This window comes from Polyergus mexicanus, unplaced genomic scaffold, assembly GCF_030449975.1.
Source record: "Polyergus mexicanus isolate NDT 795.1 unplaced genomic scaffold, iyPolMexi1.0 SCAF_15, whole genome shotgun sequence".
Classification (NCBI taxonomy): Eukaryota; Metazoa; Arthropoda; class Insecta; order Hymenoptera; family Formicidae; genus Polyergus; species Polyergus mexicanus.
The window spans coordinates 7,122,042-7,142,027 of record NW_027223335.1 but is presented as its reverse complement, the minus strand read 5'-3'; the positions used below and the strand labels follow the sequence as shown (position 1 = coordinate 7,142,027).

The 19,986-nt window shown below is 33.6% G+C and overlaps 1 protein-coding gene across 4 annotated transcripts in view; it reads right to left on the bottom strand.

Annotated features, from left to right (window-relative positions):
• Window positions 1-19,986, bottom strand: part of LOC138939733 (E3 ubiquitin-protein ligase Rnf220) — a 174,647-nt gene that overhangs the window by 6,814 nt on the left and 147,847 nt on the right. The window lies entirely within an intron of this gene.

The window sequence follows — 19,986 nt, the reverse complement described above, 5'->3', positions numbered from 1 at the left end:
TGCTTCTTCCTTTTCATTATAATAACAAATAGCAAAAAATTTTCAAACTACAATTGCATGAAATTCATTGACAATCAAGATTGTCTCAAACTTCTTTCAAACTTTTAAAATAAAAATAAATTTAATACTGCAATATAAAGTGCGTTTTAGCAAAAAGAAAGTGAAAACAGAGAGAAATCCTTTTTTATTTGACAATTAAATGCATTTTGAAGATTGCCTTTGATGTCCTCGAAAATGAGGGTTTAGCGTCTCAAGCGCGGTCAAAGAATGGAATCATCCGAAGGGAGAGAGGGGGGACGTTTCACTTCTTGAAAGATCGGCTAACACGATTTAAAAAGTATTCAACTCGCCTCGTAATTACTTTTCACAACGAATCGCCGTCGAGACGCGCGCATCGCATTAAGCCCAGAAACGAGTCGCGAAACGAAAACCGCCGCCGTAGGTCAACGCGGGCCCGGCTCGTTTACTCGCAATTTATCGCTTCGTAAAACGGCGAGTAAAAGAAAAAGAAAGAGAGAAAAAAAAAAGGGAAAAGATATCCGAGCGAGAGGAAAATAGGACGAGGGAAAAAGAGCAGGGCAAACAGCTCGTGGTACTCCAGCGGGATACTTCTATCTCATGTCTTGCACTCTGATGGGAATGCATAATTAATCGCGAAAACTTGTCACCGTCTGCACCTCGTAGTGTCAAGATTCGGTCCGGGGACGTAGACTATGTATGAATAAGCTTATAGGAAAACTTTACAATACCGACGTGTCGGATTTTTACGGTTGATTTTAATTACGCATTAATCGACCATGTATCTCGAAGCGGCTTCGCAACATCGCCGTGCTGGAAGGATATGCTGAAAGCCTTTATACGGTAGTAAATATTTATTACGAGTCGCCGTACAGTCGTATAGGGGAGACAGACGAAAGGAGTCGCGCGATCGTCCATCCTTAACCGGATACACCAAGCTGCGTTTTATTCAATTGCGTCTATCAGCGAGCAATGCTTCTCGGCATCTTTCTCGGTCTTGTGTGGAGCGCATTATGCATTTTAATTATCGAATTGAAATCTAAATGTTCATTCTCTCCTAGAAATAATATTATAATTGCGATTTTAATTTATAAGATTAATAATGCCCGGAATTATTTAGAAGAAATTTATAGATTAGAAACATTCGTTATTTATTGGATAGCGCTGAAAATCTCAAAGAAACATATTAAAATATATGTAGAAAATATATCATACTTTTTAATTTTATTTCTTTAATAAAAACTGTTAAAGAATAATGTATTTGTAAGAAGAACGGCAATAGCATGCAAAATAAATTGATAAATCAATTTATTTTAACCGGAAAATATTTAACTTAAAAGATAATTATTAAAAGATTTAATCCTAAAATCCTAAATAAAAACATTGCAACAAGCTATAATTCCATAATTTTTTTATTCTTACCATAAGTTATACTATATATGGTATAAGTAATTTTTCTATAACAATTGTGTGCTATTTAGTTATGGTATTTCTCAAATTTTCTGTATATTACATACGCAATACACCATCTAAAATGTGAAGTTTAAAGATAAATCTTTATCATTCTAGTCGATCGCAAGGTATACTTTTAGATGCACTTTGCATAATTAGGTGTCTCGAGTCCCCTTCGTCGGTTTTAATCGGTCGTAATTTACCGTGACTTTGAAATAAAATAACACAGACTCGATGAATGCGTGAATGCATACATGCATTCTACATGTACTTAAAAATTCCTGAATGATAATCGTAGTCTGCCTTTTGCGAGCATGTTATCATCGGATAACGGAAGTCGACGGAATTAACGTCGCGACGATGCAATGAGGAAAATCGACTCGACAAACGAAGAAATGACATGAGATTTATCAGTTACATTGCATTTCCATTGCGGATAATTTCGACAGAGGAATTATCTTTTTGCGATTGAAATTTCTTTGCTTATTTGTTAAATCATCGTAAATGTTGTGCATGGGTTCCAGACAGTTTCAAATTATCGCTAAATATATATATATATATATATATATATATATATATATATATATATATTTCTCATATTTGCAAAAGAGCTCATTTTACCAAAGTATTTACATAAATTAATAATTTCAACATTTTAGACGTATAGAAAAATATATATTTGTACATTTTTCAAATAAATTGTTTAAAAAGATTTAAAAAAAAACTAAATTTTCAAAATATATAAAAATTATCGACATAAATTGCAATAATTTATGTAATTAATCTTGAAAAAATATTTATAATAAAATAATTATATTGAAAATTGAATATACTGTTACAAAATCTTCAAACGTAGATAATCAAACTTTATTTTCCAATGTAATAAAAGATTAGATAGTATGAGACTTTATATGTCGCGATAATATTTGACACGTTAAAATATTTTTAGAGGAAAGAAGTTTTTTTTTTTTAAAGAAAAATTGCAGCGCATTATTATTCATTCATATTGATTCGAACTGCATCTGCGTTCATCTAAGTTTGAATAGCTTTCGATCAAATTATCGCCATTTCAGAATTAGCCTCTTTATACAACGAAATCTCTCGATCTCACTATCCTATAGTATTAAATCGTTTTTCGTCTGTCGATAGCGGTCATAAATAGATTCGATAGATCGACAAACGATATCATAGAAATCTAATTAGGCAGGCATGTCTACTCAAACGACGATATCGGTGTCAGGACGAGCGACAAATTGAATCCTCACATTTAAAATCCTTCCGATGATGATAAACGCGCCAATCGCAAATCTTTGAATATTTTAATCAGGGTATCACTGTAACTGTCAATACGTTTTTGTCTTTTACTCTCAATCGCTATCTATCAGTTATTTGAGTAGGCACTGCTTTAGCGATGATTTGTTCATTGAAAATTATCATTTATATTTATTGCTAATCGACAAATTATTCGAAAAAGTAAATTAAATTATTTTTGCGTTAAATTATAATCGTAATTTCGCGTTCTAACAGAAATCCTCTTATTTTAAAACATGAAAAATATAATCGCTATTGCGCAAAATTATATATATGATCGAAAATGTTATTTTTTATCCGTTTATCAATCATAATATATATCTATATATATCAATCTTATAAAATAATGTAATCGTAACTTTAATTTTTTATGATTGCATCTTGCTTAATCCTATTAGCCAATACCGTACTGCCATATCGTATAAAAAATATACGGCATAATACGTGAATAGAAATTTGTGAATCGAGAAAAAATATTACTTCCCGACGCAAATCCCATAGAGCGTATGAAAATAAACGTTCTTTGCTGAACGTTCGCACCTGCTTGCTATTTTCTGACAATAACGTGCAGGGTGACGTCAAAAAATAGAATGAAACAATTTCCATGTATACAATTCAAGACTCTTTGAATTGTTAATCTTAAGTTATTAATTTTTTGGGGCATTTTTATAATTTTAAATTCGACAAATTTACAACTTCAAAAAATAAAATGCATAAAGCGCTAAAAAAAAAAAAAAAAAAAAAAAAAAAAAAACGTATTGAACGAAAAAAAAACATAAGAAAATAAATAAATTTCTAATTTTTCAACTTTTTCTTTTAAACACACAATTTGAACGATTGGCTCGTTTATTTTGACAAAAGACGACGATCCGGTGCTCGAAGCCACGAGGATTTGATCGCGACAAATGTTTCATGTCGACAGCGCAAAGAAGGGGGCCTCCCTCGCCCTCACAAATCTTGACCCCTAAGGATCGACTTGTAAAAATAGACGAGGAAACTCGCGATATTCTCGCGGTTTCCGGATAGAGAACAGGCGGCTTGTTTGCATGTCGAAGCAGCATCCTTAACGTAAAAAGAATCTAACATTCATTATATATTTTTTTTTAGCTTTAATCATACTTTTTTATTATTCTATATTTCGTGATAATGATTATTTGTATTTAAAAATTAAAACTTGATGTATATACAGGTTTCTTCATCAAAAAATGATATGCTAGCAAATTTCTTGATAAATTTTCTGCAATTCAAGTAAATGCGTGTAGATAATTTATAATTTACATTTTATTAAAAAAAAAATTGACGTTTTAACACACGCACACACATAGACAAAATCATTATATAATATTTTACTTATAAAGTTATATTTTAAATTGAAAAATATTGCGACGAAAAAGAAATTAATCATTATGCAGTATCAATCATCATTATAAAATATATATATTGTAATATTTTTTAATATAACACCTCAATATTTTTACAAATATACAATTTCGACCAGAATTTAATGATTCATATTAATATATGATGTTCAAAAATAACAGAATTTTTATTTTATAATGAAATTCATCCGACTATTTAAGTAAACAATCTAATATCGATAAATGTCATCGACTAGCTCTGTGATGATGACTTTTAAATTCTTGCTCGCACGGCGGAATATTTACTGATTGCGAGGGCGGTAAGCAGGGTCGGAAATGATATAATTTGTTTCCGGGCTGCAAATGCGCACGAAACGTTTGCAGTACAAACACGGACGTTATTTGACGAGCCGGACTGGATGCATTACAGTGTTTTAATATTTTACGTTTTAATAAAATGCTTTAATATTAAAGCTTATCCCTGTATGCAGCATAATGGAAATTTCATTGAAAATTAGGTATTTCGTTAATTGGATGATTCCGCTGTGATTTCCTCTGGCGGACGAGGACATTATTCGATATAGTGTCTATAACTACGTTTGTAATTTTCGCGCTGCGTTCGCATCGCAGTCTCATTATAGCACTTTTATGCGGATAAATAAAGGCATGCGATATAGCCCGATAACTTGAGGGGGAAAAAAAAAAAGCTTTATATGTTCAAGCAAGATTTTGTAATATCACAATATATTTAACATACGCAGATATAATCAACGTTTCTACGGCAAATAAAATTTCACAAAATTACATAATTTCCTTTATGACATTATATGAACGACTTTTCATAGACAGAGTCATATATAACAGCGTTAAATATAAAATTAAAATTTTTATTAAAAATTAGTTATAAAAAAGAAAAAACACATTAAAAGCTAAACAAAGCTGAAAAAAGTTGAATGTCGCTGTAATTTTGAAGAACATAAATGTTAAACTTTTTGACGAAAATGAATAACACAGCATCGGAATAAGAGATGAGAAAGTGAAATAATTTCTCGTCAATAAAAATTTTCTAGCAATGTAAATAACAGATGGAGCAAGAAATTAAAAAAAAAAAAAAACCGCATGAAGAAAACAAGTCGGACAATACATATTTTGCGGCCACGCTGAGGCGGAAGAATTATGTGCGGTTGGAATTGAAGTCAGGAAGCCATAAAATGTTCTTTGAATCGAAAACATTGTTTTTGTCCATTTTTATTCGTTTTAATATAGCCTTTATATAAGGAAGGCGTGACCGGAAGAAGATAACAGGCGTAATTTTTTACGTATTTCCGTCGGATCTCTTTCAATCTGATCTTTGTTTCGTGCATCTTTCGCTACCCTGCATTTCATTATCGCTAATTCAGCTTGTTAATGTATTTATTATATTTGATACCTTATTAATTTTTACACGATTATACAAAGTATAACCGAAGAAGGAAAACAAATAAGATTGAGTAATCAAGATTTAAAATATTCACAAGTACTCTGATTTTCAACTTCATCAGAAAAGCCAAAATGTTTCCAAAATGTATAAGGATTTGTGAATTTTTCTGTTATACCGTGCCATATTACGAAAACTTAATACAAAACTGAAGCGTAATTTTTTATGGATATCTCACATGTATACCTTTTGTTCTATCGCGATGAATACGATTTGCAAAAAAATTGTCATAAAATTGCAAAAAAATACTAATCTTTAAATATGAAAAAGCTAATTTCATTTATATCACTTTTTATAATGTCACATTTTTAAATTAAATTAAATCGCTGAAGAAGATAATAAAAACAGCACGATTGAGTAAATGAAAGAGTAAAGAAAAGCAACATTCCGAATCAGTTGGGCGCGCAGAATTTTATCTGCATCTTAATTGGCCGTTAAGAACAATGTAACATCTTTATTTATCCCGAGTCTTTCAGGCTAGCGCGCGCGGTGCTTTAATATCGCGACACCCTCTGTACACACGGTCGCGTCTTTTTATTTCGCATCCGGGTAGAAGCAGATAGGTAGTAGCGAACGCCTCTTTTAATTAAAGATACGCGACCGCTCTATCTCGGAGCCACCCTGGTGCCGCTCTAAAGGGGACTAAGTGTAAATGATAGCACAGTTATGGTCACGGCCGAAGAGATAGCCTCGCGAGAGGTTCGAGAACGGCGGTGGCGAAAAGGAATTGTCCTTTAATCGAAAGAAAAGATTTCGCGTCGAAGAGGAAGTCAAGGGCGAACGAAATCCCGGCAATCGCGGTCGAAATTAAAGAATTCTCGTTTCATTTTGCGGTTTCTGAAAGTTGCTAACTTCTTGATCTCAAGATATTTTCATCGACACGTGTTTAAAAGTCCTTTCACAATTTAAACAAGATTTTGACAATTAAAATAAAATTTTATTCCTTAAAAATTAAAATAAAACGTAGAACAAAATTATCGACTAAAAATATACAGAAAAGATATAATCATAAATTAAACTCTCTCGAAAAGAGAACTCGAAAGAATCTCTGAACTGACATATGAAGAGCGCGAAAATTGTGAACGCACCGCGGAAGAGAAATATATGCACAATGACAGATGTCATATTCTTCTAGTTCTTATAAGAAAGAAGAGAGCCGGAGAAACAAAGAGAAAATATTTTCCTGAGAAAACTGGCAAGTGCCGTCGTACGTCGCGCTTTCGAGAATCCCGCAGCTTGCAGAAGTGAAAATATTTAACGAAAATGGGAAACGTGCGATAAGACGTAGAGCACGGATATAGCTTGAAGGAACAACGAAGATGGAAGGCGTACTGCGAGAAGAATAGATGAGATGAAGATACGAAAGTACCGCGGGCTTAGCCAGCTGTCGACATCTCCTTCTTTCTTACATCTTAGATTCCTCTTTTTATTCTCGCAACCTCCGCGAACGACTCCGCGAGAAAACGACGTCGCTTCCGTTAATTATGTCAGCAGATGGTGGTCCTTAAACGCGAATCACCCCCCTTCAACGTTCTTCCGGCCGTTAATGATAACGGGCGATAAGGTCACGATGGGCTTCTTTCGTCGTCAGAAGCATCGTCGTACTTTCGCGGATTAAGGAAAGGGTTATATAAGTGGCTGATCGATTATTATTGAAGAGTTCATTTAAATATCAAAAATTAAATATCTTTTTTAAATAATATAAAAAACAATATGTTCTAATTTTTAATTATAATTTTGTTGTGATAAAAGTGTTAATTAATTCTGGGTCTTTTGAATTAAAAATAAAAAAAACTTATTTATATTTTGCATGCAAGAAAAATAAGATATAGCGTTTTATTACTATTAATCACATCTCTCTGATTTAATTGGTGTCGTCTTCTTCAGTTTCTTAAATTACTTTTCTTTTGCCGATTATATCGAATAATATGGAATGAAAGAATTATATAACTGTATCTTTTCTAAATGATTATAGATAAGAATATATTTTTGCAATTTATTATAGGAATCGAGAGGAAGTCGAGAAGGTGATTTAAGTGATTTAATATTCTCGGCTCACTAATTTCGTCTGACGAATGTGGACTATTGCCAATCGAATTTAATCTCGATCATTTCAATTTCTGGAGATATAGTACAATCAAGTATACTTCCGCAAATCAAAATCTATCTATTCGAAGGCTCGATATTTAATTATCATATATTACAGTCAATGCTAATGAAATTAGTAAAAGAAAATCTAATATTATCGATCGTATATGCTTAGTTATTTCAAGACAAAGGTGAACTGTAATGACTATTTGCGTTTCATTAATTTTAGTATATACATATATACAATATATATATATATATATATATATATATATATATATATATACTTTTATACAAAAATAATGCGTTAAAGGAACCTCGTTAAAAAAAATAAGACCTATTAAGAGAACTTTGTATATTTTTAACATTAATTCTTCTGTACGAAATCTCATAAAGATTAATCTCTCTTCTTTATCAGATCTTAAACTAGAAATAGTAGACCGCACAATAAATTTATAAAGACAATTGAGAGTAAAATAAAATATTATAAAGTTTTAAAGTTGAAAATACTATCTGATGAATTTTTAAAATTTATTATATTTAATATTTTCACATATATTAAGAAGCAATTAATAATAATACTTTAACTTTAAATAAGAATGCAAAACGACTTTGCAAGACTGATATAAGTGTGCAAAGGCCACCGAGCGATCCAATACTTGAAATTTGAACAGCCGCTTCTTTTTTACGGAGGATCTCGTTTCCGGAGCGCGCTCTTCACTCGTCGCTTATTCAAGAAATGCCGATATTCTCGAGCAGTTTAACATATCCCGTGAAGCAGTCCGGCAAACACGTTGCCCTCCGTCTTCCCTTCTCTCGATATATACTCCTTCCCATATACATCTCGTATTTCTATCTCCGACCTATGCGGCGCGCCCCTCCTTCCCGTCCTCTTTGTCCTCAAAAAAGCGGAGCGTCTGAGAACTCCGTTCTTCTATTCCCCTTTCAATTAGATGCGCTCGCAAATTTATGTCCGCGCCCGTTACTGTACTCGATATTCCGTTTTCCTGCCTTTATTGAAAGAGACACCCTCAACCAGTCCCGATTGGAAAAATAATCGCACGCTACAACAAAGTGATCACATCGCGAAATTATATAGAAAAAAATAAATGTGATTGAACTGTAAAATTGGTAACATCTGTTTATTAGTAATAATTGAAATTCGCGTTTCTTTTTTCCAATGAAAAATAATCTCGCGTGATCTCGCTGATTGATCGTTTCCCTGGATCGAAGGAAAGAATTCGCGAACGTGATAACAGTTCGCGAACGACGACAACGGCGACGGCCGCGTAATGGCAGCACGAGAGACATTTGGCTGCAATTCGAACCCTGCCTTTCGAGGGTTTATGGCCCCGATTTGGATTCCTGGCGCATCGGCCGCCATCTGAATGCCTCTTTGATTTAATAGAGAACATCAACGCGGACTCGAAGGGCGGCAGCGCGGCGCGACGCGTCTGCAAAGGGGTTAAAGCGCGTTTGCCGGCGGGGACGGAAGCCAATGTGAATTTTCGAGTTTTGCGACGCAAATCGTTTTTTCTTCTCCTAATTACTAGATATTGTCAATCTGAATCTATAAATATATAAAATTTTATTAATAAATTAGAACAATGTAAAAAGAAGATCCTTCATGTAGAATCATAAAGATATAAAATAAAATAATCATAACGCTTAGATTTTTTATAATTGTTTTTAAAAAAGATTAAAAACATTTTTAACTTCTCATTATTAAAATATTCTAATGGAAACGCGCGATGTTGAGATCAATTTAATTAGATTAACAATAAGTTAAATTTATTCTAATTCGATTCAACAATCTATAAATCTATATAAATCTACACATAAGATTAATTTATAATTTTTCAAGTTTCTAAAAGCTTTCGATTATATATATATATATATATATAGTTATATGTAAATCACATATATATATATATAATAATAATGTAAAAATATATTTTAAACAAATAATTTCATACAACACTTAAAAAAATAGAAATTATTAATATTTTTACTAAGAATCTCTCTATTTTTTAAATCTAACAAAAAAAAAATTCTAAATTATTGAATCATGTATTGATATCAGAATTGCTATTATAAACAAACAATGTGTATGTGTTATGTATACAGGGTGACCCATTTTAACTTAGGCAGCCAAATAACTCGAAAAATAAGCACACTACGAAAAAAATGTTTAGAATCAAAATTTTGTCATTTCGAGGGGGACGTACAATGACGTTAAAATGAGCCCCCCCACCCCTTCCCCTGGGCGGTGAGGGGGGGCAAGTTTGAAATCTTAAATGGGAACCCCTATTTTTTATTGCATATTCGGAATCTTTGGCTAAAAACACATACAATTTGTCTGAAACATTTTTCTCGATTCATGATAGATGGCGCTGTAATCGACGAAATTCAATTTCTTCGATTTCTCTTACTGAGAACCCATGCTTACGATTCTGCAATAAATTAACAATAAAAATACCACGTTTTCATTGTTAATACTCGAAATTAGTCTTAAAACAAACTTCTCATTATTTTTTATTACTCATTAATTACTTCTCAAGAAACTGCTTTTAGCGTAACCTGCCCTTTAGGCAACTTGAATGGTGCAAAGTACCGAGACATTTTGGACTTTCCATCTGATGGAGTTCCTCTAAGTATCCCTCCAAAATTTTGTCCATTTAGTGCCAAAGTCACAAGTGTTTATGTATTTTTTTAACATTTGTACTCTGATAAAATTCTGGTAAAATGGCAAATTATACGCCTACAGAAGTAGTCGATATTCTTATAACCTTTGGCGAATGTGGTAGAAATTACAGACTTACTGCCCGTACTTATGCGGAGCGATTCCCAAATCGCCGCCATCCTACTGATCAACAAATTATAAACATTGAAAGGAGATCTCGTAATAATCCACTTCATCGCGAAAGGCGAAGGAATAGACTTCATAATAATAATGACCCTAGATTGCTCGCAGTTTTGGCTATGGTTCATCAAAATCCCCATAGTAAGAGAAATCGAAGAAATTGAATTTCGTCGATTACAGCGCCATCTATCATGAATCGAGAAAAATGTTTCAGACAAATTGTATGTGTTTTTAGCCAAAGATTCCGAATATGCAATAAAAAATAGGGGTTCCCATTTAAGATTTCAAACTTGCCCCCCCTCACCGCCCAGGGGAAGGGGTGGGGGGCTCATTTTAACGTCATTGTACGTCCCCCTCGAAATGACAAAATTTTGATTCTAAACATTTTTTCGTAGTGTGCTTATTTTTCGAGTTATTTGGCTGCCTAAGTTAAAATGGGTCACCCTGTATATACTGGGTGGCACATTTTAATCCATCCAGTCGAATATCTCAAAAACCAAGCCCGGAAGAGAAAAATGTTTCAAACAAAAGTTGTGTGGCGTCAAGCGGGCCATAAGATAGTGACAATGATTTGACCTTGGAAAATCATTTGAAGGTCATGTAAAGGTCAACTTTAAAATCTTAAATGGAAACCCCTATTTTTTATTTAGTATTCTTGTAGCTGATATCGAGAGCTTTCCAAAACACTATAATAAACTATTTTTTTATTCAGTACTTTTTGAGTTATTTTATATTTTAATCTGACATCTTTTAATACAAAAAATTAAATATCTCATAAAATATTCAGTTTTCGATAATCTTACTGTAATACTTTTATGTACAGAATAACGAGACAAATCAATTAGCGCAAAAAAAACAAATAATTGTTTAAAAAAATACATCCTAAATAATTTTTTTTTAAACTATTATTTTTTTATACTAATTGATTTGTATCATTATTCTGTACATAAAAGTATTACGGTAAGATTATCAAAAACTAACTATTTTATGAGATATTTAATTTTTTATATCAAAAGATGTCAGATTAAAATATAAAATAACTCAAAAAGTACTGAATAAAAAAATCGTTTATTATAGTGTTTTGGAAAGCTCTCGAGGCAATCTACAAGAATACTAAATAAAAAATGGGGGTTTCTATTTAAGATTTTAAAGTTGACCTTCACGTGACCTTCAAATGACTCTTCAAGGTCAAACCAATGGTATCATCTTATGGCCCCCTCGAAACCAAACAACTTTTGTCTGAAACATTTTTCTCTTCCGGGCTTGGTTTTTGAAATATTCGACTGGATGGATTAAAATGAGCCACCCAGTATATAGTTATACGTAAATCATGTACACATATATACATATATATGTAAAAATATATTTAATAATGTAATAATAAATAATAATAAATATTATAATAATGTAAAAATATATTTTAAACAAATAATTTCACACAACACTTAAAAAAATATAAATTATTAATATTTTTATTAAGAATCTCTCTATTTTTTTAATCTAACAAGAAAAAAAATTCTAAATTATTGAATCATGTATTGATATCAGAATTGTTATTGTAAACAAACAACGGCTGATAAATGCCTACATAATAGTAAGCTAAAATTCCCGATATATTACTTTATACAATGACGCGAACGTTCGTTTATCCTGCGAATTCGCCAAGTCTGTTCATTTTTTTCGCGCATATCTCGAAATTCGCGTTCGTCGAAAATTCACCGCTCGCCGATTCTCAACGAAATACAAACCACGAGTAATTAGCCCGTCAATGGCGGTGCGAGTATTTACGCGCGTTTAAATCCGGATAAGGCAATTAGTATATATATCGATAGCGCCGATGGTTACAGACATAGGGTGTAGGAACTAGCGTAACGGCATGGCGCCACCACGTGTATAATCCGGTTTTAATTAAATAACTGTGCTCGCCCCCAAACCGCCACGAGAGAGAGAGAGAGAGCGAGTTCCTACACCCTCCTTTTCGCGCGGAATCGTCCGGAGTCGAAAGAGTTACGTGGAGCCAAATCTCGATGGGCGGTGGGGATCAACCACGACCACCGGATGTCAGGCATTTAACCGCAACTGTTGTCGTCTCCGACGGCGTGGGTTACGGGTTTCGCAAGTCGAAAGCGCGAGCGAATCTCCCCCCGAAGTCCCGGTGTCCCACGCGTGATCTCTTCGTCAGCGAGAGATTTATTCGCGCGAAGATGTAACCCTTTCGATGCTTTCACTGACAAATGTTACCGCAAACATTTTCTCTGTGTTAAATACCAAATTGTGTGATTTTAATTGAAGAATATATATATAATATAATTTCGGGCAGCACTTCTTACTTTTTCAAGTAAATATTTTTTTAGTAAAGAGGAAAATATATATAATTCTTTAATTTTGCAATTCTAATCGAATTTCACAAGTACGAGTCGACAATCCGTATATAATAAGACAGAAAATGATACGCATAGATATACATATTGCCGATATTCTGTCGCAAACATTTTCTCTGTGTTAAATTCTAAATTGTGTGATTTTAATTAAAGAATATATATATAATATAATTTCGGACAACACATTCTTACTTTTTCAGGTAAATATTTTTTTAGTAAAGAGGAAAATATATATAATTCTTTAATTTTGCAATTCTAATCGAATTTCACAAGTACGAGTCGACAACTCGTATATAATACGACAGGAAATAATACGCTTAGATATACATATTGCCGATATTCTGTCGCAAACATTTTCTCTGTGTTAAATTCTAAATTGTGTGATTTTAATTAAAGAATATATATATAATATAATTTCGGGCAGCACTTCTTACTTTTTCAAGTAAATATTTTTTTAGTAAAGAGGAAAATATATATAATTCTTTAATTTTGCAATTCTAATCGAATTTCACAAGTACGAGTCGACAACCCGTATATAATAAGACAGGAAATGATACGCATAGATATACATATTGCCGATATTCTGTCGCAGCAAGATATACATCATTTCATTGAAAAGTGCATTTATCTAAGATGGTAATAATTTTTTAGAACATTTACGTTGTTCTTTGCCTCGTTGAAAATTTCACCTATGTATCTGTCATACGTCGCGTTCGACGAACATCGATAATGGCGAAAGCCGTGTTGGCGAAGTATCGAGGAGGAGCATGATTAAATAAAATTATGGAATCACGCGATGTACCTCTGCAAGATTGAACGCGTTATCGAGCGCGGATGTTACATGGGCGGACGATCGACGAAAATAATTAATTGTTCTCTCAGCGACGGCAATTACATCCACCATTACATCGGTCTTCCATTTTGCGGAATTCATCGGATTAAATTATTGCTAGCTTAAAAGCAGTGTGTATTGAACAATTAGAACATAAATTTTTGCCGAACAAAGCCGCTAATGAAAAAATAAATTAATCAAATCAATATACATACGAAGTATCTATAGTTTTAAGAAAATTTGTGCGTGTGTGTGTGTGTGTGTATTTCGATTTTTTAATTTCGTTAAAAGCATACAATATACATATAGATAAAGCAAGTAAGCATAAACATATTTAAGATAGTAAATGTGTTTAAATTAAAATGTAAAATTTATGATATTTAAACTGAAATTGCAATTGTGCAATCATATACACATATAGCGCTTCTAAAAAAATACATTTAATCGACACTAAATTCTGAATTTACATCCGCGCTAGGATTCATTAACGATGAGATAAGGACCGGGATGGAACGTCGATCTCTCAGTTATTCGCCAGAATTTTTCTACCTAGGTTTCGCCGATTTTCTATAATGCCGCATGGCGATCTATTGAAAAACGGGAATGCCTGGAATAGCGGAAAGAAGATACGCGGTATAGAAATCGTAGACTTCCAGCGGTGCTTCTTGGCCGGAGGTCAGAAAAAAAATCGATGAGTGACGGTATGAAGCTCTTCTCTCACGTATAATGATATTAACCTTACTAGCTATTTAAATGTTATAAGATTTATGCCATCTCTTGGTAACGCAAAAGAAAGGTATAGCTATATCTAATTCTGTTAGTCACTATATCTTTTTCAAATCCTTGTCTTATATTCCGCTCGTTGCATTATAATATGTGAATCATGAATGTAAAATTATAATTAGACAGAATACCAGGTATATAAATATGAAACCGGAATTTTTGTATAGAAAATACCATACACGTTTATTGTATGAAAATGATAAAAAATATTTTATTCGAAGTATTGCCCATTGCTAGCTATACATTTTTCCCATCTCTCTAACAATTTGTGGATGCCACGCCAAAAAAACTGTTGCTCCTTTGAGGCAAACCAGTCATCGAGCCATTTTCGTACATTTTCGTAAGAAGTGAAGTGCTGTTCAGCAAGTGCGTGTCCCATCGATGCAAATAAGTAGTAATCGGATGGAGCCAAGTCTGGTGAGTAAACCGCATGCGAAAGTATTGTATTTCCCAACTAAACGCCTCAATCGTTTCCTTGACCGGTTTTGCTGTGTGTAATGGTGCATTATCATGAAGCAAAATCACTTTGTGTTGCCTTTTTTGATATTCTGGTCGTTTTTCACGCAAAGCTTGATTCAAATCGATCATTTGTTGTCATCCTCATCCAACAATGTTTGCAATTCGCTGTCTTCAAACTTTTTCGATGGTCTTCCACGTTCTTCGTTTCTCACGTCAAAATCGCCACTTTTGAATTTTTTAAACCACTCAAAGCACTGTGATTTACCAAAAGCATGCTCACCGTAAGCTTCGACAAGCATTCGATGCGATTCTGCAGCAGTTTTCTTCACATGGTAATAGAAAATCAATGCTGTCTGCAAATCGTAGTTTCCAGGCACAAAATTCGACATGTTCAACGCTATTAAAAACTATGCTGTTGTATGAAACTTGTATTGTTGTGAGTTGAAAATCTTTATCAGATGTCAAAACAAGAAAATGGCGCCAATGACGCGGTTTGACGGTAACTACATTGACAGCTAGGGCCATCTATGGGCAAATTCCGGTTTCATATTTATATACCTGGTAAGTATTTTAACCTATTCTAAATAAAATAGTGATATAAAATAAATTTATTAGTATAGATGATGGAGAGAGGATATAAATATAAAAGTCATTTTCAAGAGATTACAATCTTAAACAAATGTGAAGTAGCTAAATATGCCCTATAAATATTAAAGGCGGCTATAAACACTCTTGTCGCGTTTTAACAAGCTTGTTAAAAAAATTCAACAACCTAATATTATGTCAATATTTATTGTACAGCAAGGAGATGCGCGTCGCGGGGAGAATATTATCGGATTTTTCCGATATGCTTGTTTAATCCAGAATTATATTCCTTGATACAATTTGATCCTACCGGAGACCAGTTCCTATAAACACATCAACGCGTTGAAACAAATTAACAGTTTATCTTGCTGTACAATGAATCATTTGAAATAAGGTAGAATTTTGATCGTGTAAACAATTTAGCTACAAAGATATAATCAAACGTATAATGTTAATTAACATCGTTACTTTTTGAAACATATATCCGACGTTTTTCTATTACAAATATAGAAAAAGATTTGTTTGGAGAATACTTTGTATAATTTGATGGCGGGACAATTTCACGTCGTACCGTGTAAATTCGACTTTAGGCGTGTAACATTCGTCTCGACGCGAGGCACCTGTCGCCGCGAGGCACTAAAAGGGCCCGCGCAGCTCGATACGACGAGCAATTACTACGGAATCCGGGGGCGAGGTTCGCGAGTATCACGGGGATTAAGGATCATTTAATTAGCGCTAAACGTTGGATTTACGTACGGGAGTACCACCACGATTTTATGCCCCCGTGCTTTCGCGATCCGGGGCTCGGAGTCGCGATTCAATGAGCGCGATCGCTTTCCTTGCACCTGACTTGCGGGAATCTCTCGTACTTACTTATTAACAACTATAAAGCTCGATCAAAATAATCGAGCCATTTCAGTACTTAGATCTCTAAGGAATAAAATTGGATTGAAAAATTTTCTTAAATAATATCGCTGTAAATTTCTACACGGTTTTATATATATCCTGACATAATGACGTTCAATTTTTTTTTATAGAACACCGAAATTTTTCTTGCATTGCTATATTTTTATTTTCAAACCGTATCGCGTAAAATCCTGTGCCTCTCGAGTAATAATCCATTTAATTACAGTCGCATCGTTAATACACGATTTGACCTGCATGATGTCTCGTATGATCCTAATTATCATTGCGGCGTCTTACGATCACTCGGCAGCGAAAAGCCGTTTATTTAATTAAATGCACAGTATGAAATCGCATGAAATCCAAGTTTACAAATATTATCTTTTCGGCGAGTTTGTGCGTAAATCCTAGCGTTTAGTGGTATTAAAAGTTCCCACCGTCATTCCGCGGATGCGGTTTTAATAACCCGTGCGCCTTAAGAGGCGCTTCTCGTCGCCGCAGGTAGAGAACTAAGTAAGTGGACGCACCTCAGGATTTTTTTTTCTCCCCATACAGGCTGCTTCACATAGAACTCGGAGCAAGGATAAAAATTCTGAGCTGCAGAAATCAAAGGAAGATTTTATTGACAATTAAAAATTATTCTGAATTGCGACGAAGATGATTATGACTGTTAATGTAAGATTCTTACGAAAGATCATTAAGCACTTAAATAATCACATACATTTTTTTAATTTAGTATTCACGACGCGTTGTGTATTTTATGAAGTATATGAGAGAGAAAGAGAGAAATGGTTTTATAAAAATTTAATAAATGCAGATTAAAATAAATAGTTCGACAAAATAGTACATATTACGTCGCGCATGAACGATTGCGATCTTGTTGAGATCGCAATTCTGAAGGAGCCTGTAGATAAGCATATAGTTGCTCTCGACGATGATTCGCATGATCTTCTCTGACATATTTAAGAACTGGTTCCTTTTAACTACGGCGTCACAGTCAGTGCCAATCAACCTAAGCGAGAGAGTATTCGTCGCATCATCTGCCAGGCGTAAGGGATAATATATTGTCGACCGGCAGTAAAACCTTCGAACGACATAGATATGTAAGCGACAAGTCGTCGAGAGAGAGAGAGAGAGAGAGAGAGAGAGAGAGAGAGATTCGCGAGTCTGCTTTAAAACCGGACGGCGATCAGACAATTATTTTATATTACGTTCCATATCGCTGCGCGCGCGCGTATTTTTAGAGCCGGACCAAGAATTTAATAGCGATTTTACATTCCCTCTCGCCGAGGACGAGGTGAGTGACATATCGAAAAAAAGAAATTGCGAAATCCTTTCTGTTGGAAGTTTTTGATTTATACTTTCTCTCTTCTTTCTTCATTTCTAAAAGTTTATTCAAAAATGATTTAGATTTTTCTATATGTCAAAGATTTTTTTCGTAATTACTTATTGCCAAATGAAATCGTGATGAGAATGCAATATACTCTTATCAAAATTATCGTGTTGCAGAGAAATCGAGTTTATAGAAACTTTTACATTATCATGCTAATTATAACCTTCCCGATGTAATTATGATTCAAAATCTTTGCTCAATCTCGGAGTAGCATGTGTGGGATCGTGGATAATTTAAGATATTTCCCCCGGCGGAGCCTTACATGCTCCTGAGAATGAAAAGGACGAAAAAAAAAAAAAAAAAAAAAACGGGTCTCCGTGTGATTTGCGAGCAGATAATATTTCCATATTAATTAGGCCGCGAGTTTTGTTTGTCGGTTTCACTTGTATGTTAATACACTCGATTGTTGCGCCGGATATTGCGTCAACGTATCGCCGCCGCACATCTTTCGCTGCTCGTTTTAGCATTTTTTTGCACGTCCCGCGCGATAAGTTTTTGAGTAATGAAGCACTCAATTAAGATCGGTATCATCGGGTCGACAGGTGTGCCGTTAGCAAAGTGAAAGGCGCAAACTCTGCGCAATTTATCCATTTCAATAATAATATAAGATAGTCATGTGTATCTCTCTCTGTCTCTCTGTCTCTAAAAAAAAGATGACAAGTCAATAATTATCCTATTTGCCTTGTTAAAGATTTCTATCAATTTATTACTATTATAATAATATTGCGTAATTAGTGTCATTATATATTACTCTATAAATGTGAATTATATATTATTAGATTCTATTTTTACGATAGTTGAATAAGTATAACTTTTTTTAATAATGCAGCACATGTAAAAAAAAAATTGAAAAATGGTGAGAAACTTTGAATTGATTATCGAAAGGATTTCTTTCCGTTTATAATGATTCTCGGACACCCTAAAAGGGCCGTATGCTCGTTTTATTAATAACAAGCCACAAAAAGAAATGGAAACAAGCATTCTTAACAATTAACCGGCTTAAACGCGCGTAATGAAACGATAACGACTTACTTACTTCCGACAATTGCGTTGCACCCTTTTAGAAATCTCCGTTCCTAAAAAGCTAGTTGGACATTAATCGAATTAATCGCGTGTATAAAGGTGATTTTAGAAAAAATTGAATTATACTGGAGAGCATAAAAAAAGATAATAATACTTTTTAATGATGTAGAAATGTTAAATGGAGAGAAATTATGTAATAATAAAATAGAATTTTGTAATCTTCAATCTCTTTCGACTTTCGATATAATCTTCAATCTAAATTTTAAATACCGTTGCATATATTTTATCATCTTTACCTTAATTGACATTTAATTTAGCATGTTATTTGAAATGAATATTTTCATGCGAGAAACGTAAATAATATACGTTTATGATAAAAACATAAAGACACAACTCATCTTAGATTCTCCCTCTCTCTTTATCGATAGATTATTCGTTCAAAGTTTCTCTTAACAAAAATGTTCGTATATCAAGTTATAAAAAAAGATAATAAGGATTTAAAACATGTTGAAGAGAGAACCATTTCATAATAAATCTCAACAGAATTATAAACATCGTCATTCAATCCTAAATCGGTACGCAATGTAGTGTTATACGCCATGGCGCAACTCGCAGGGAGAAGAGTTGCAGTTTATAGGAAATAAAACGAGCAATAAAACACCGAAGTTAACTATCACGTGTACACGGTATATCGTATTTTAATGTCAGCTGTCCATCGCTATAAGAAAACTTACGTAGCCAGCGTGTATTAGAATAAAGAATTAGCAAATACCGGACGAAACGGTACACACAAGGTAATAAAATTGTATTATTGTCGTGTATCTCATCCGAACAACTTCCTCATTCTCTCTTTTTAATCTGTTCGCATAATCGGCGGAAGCACAAAGTTGTTCGGCGCTAAGACTTTCCCCTTGTATCGATAAACTTTCAACAGTACTTATATTTTGATATATTTATTTCCTTAAATACAGGGTTGGGAACGTTATTCTATAAAAGTAACGCGTTACCGTTACCGTTATTTTTTGTAAAAAGTAACTCGTTACCGTTACTCGTTACTGAT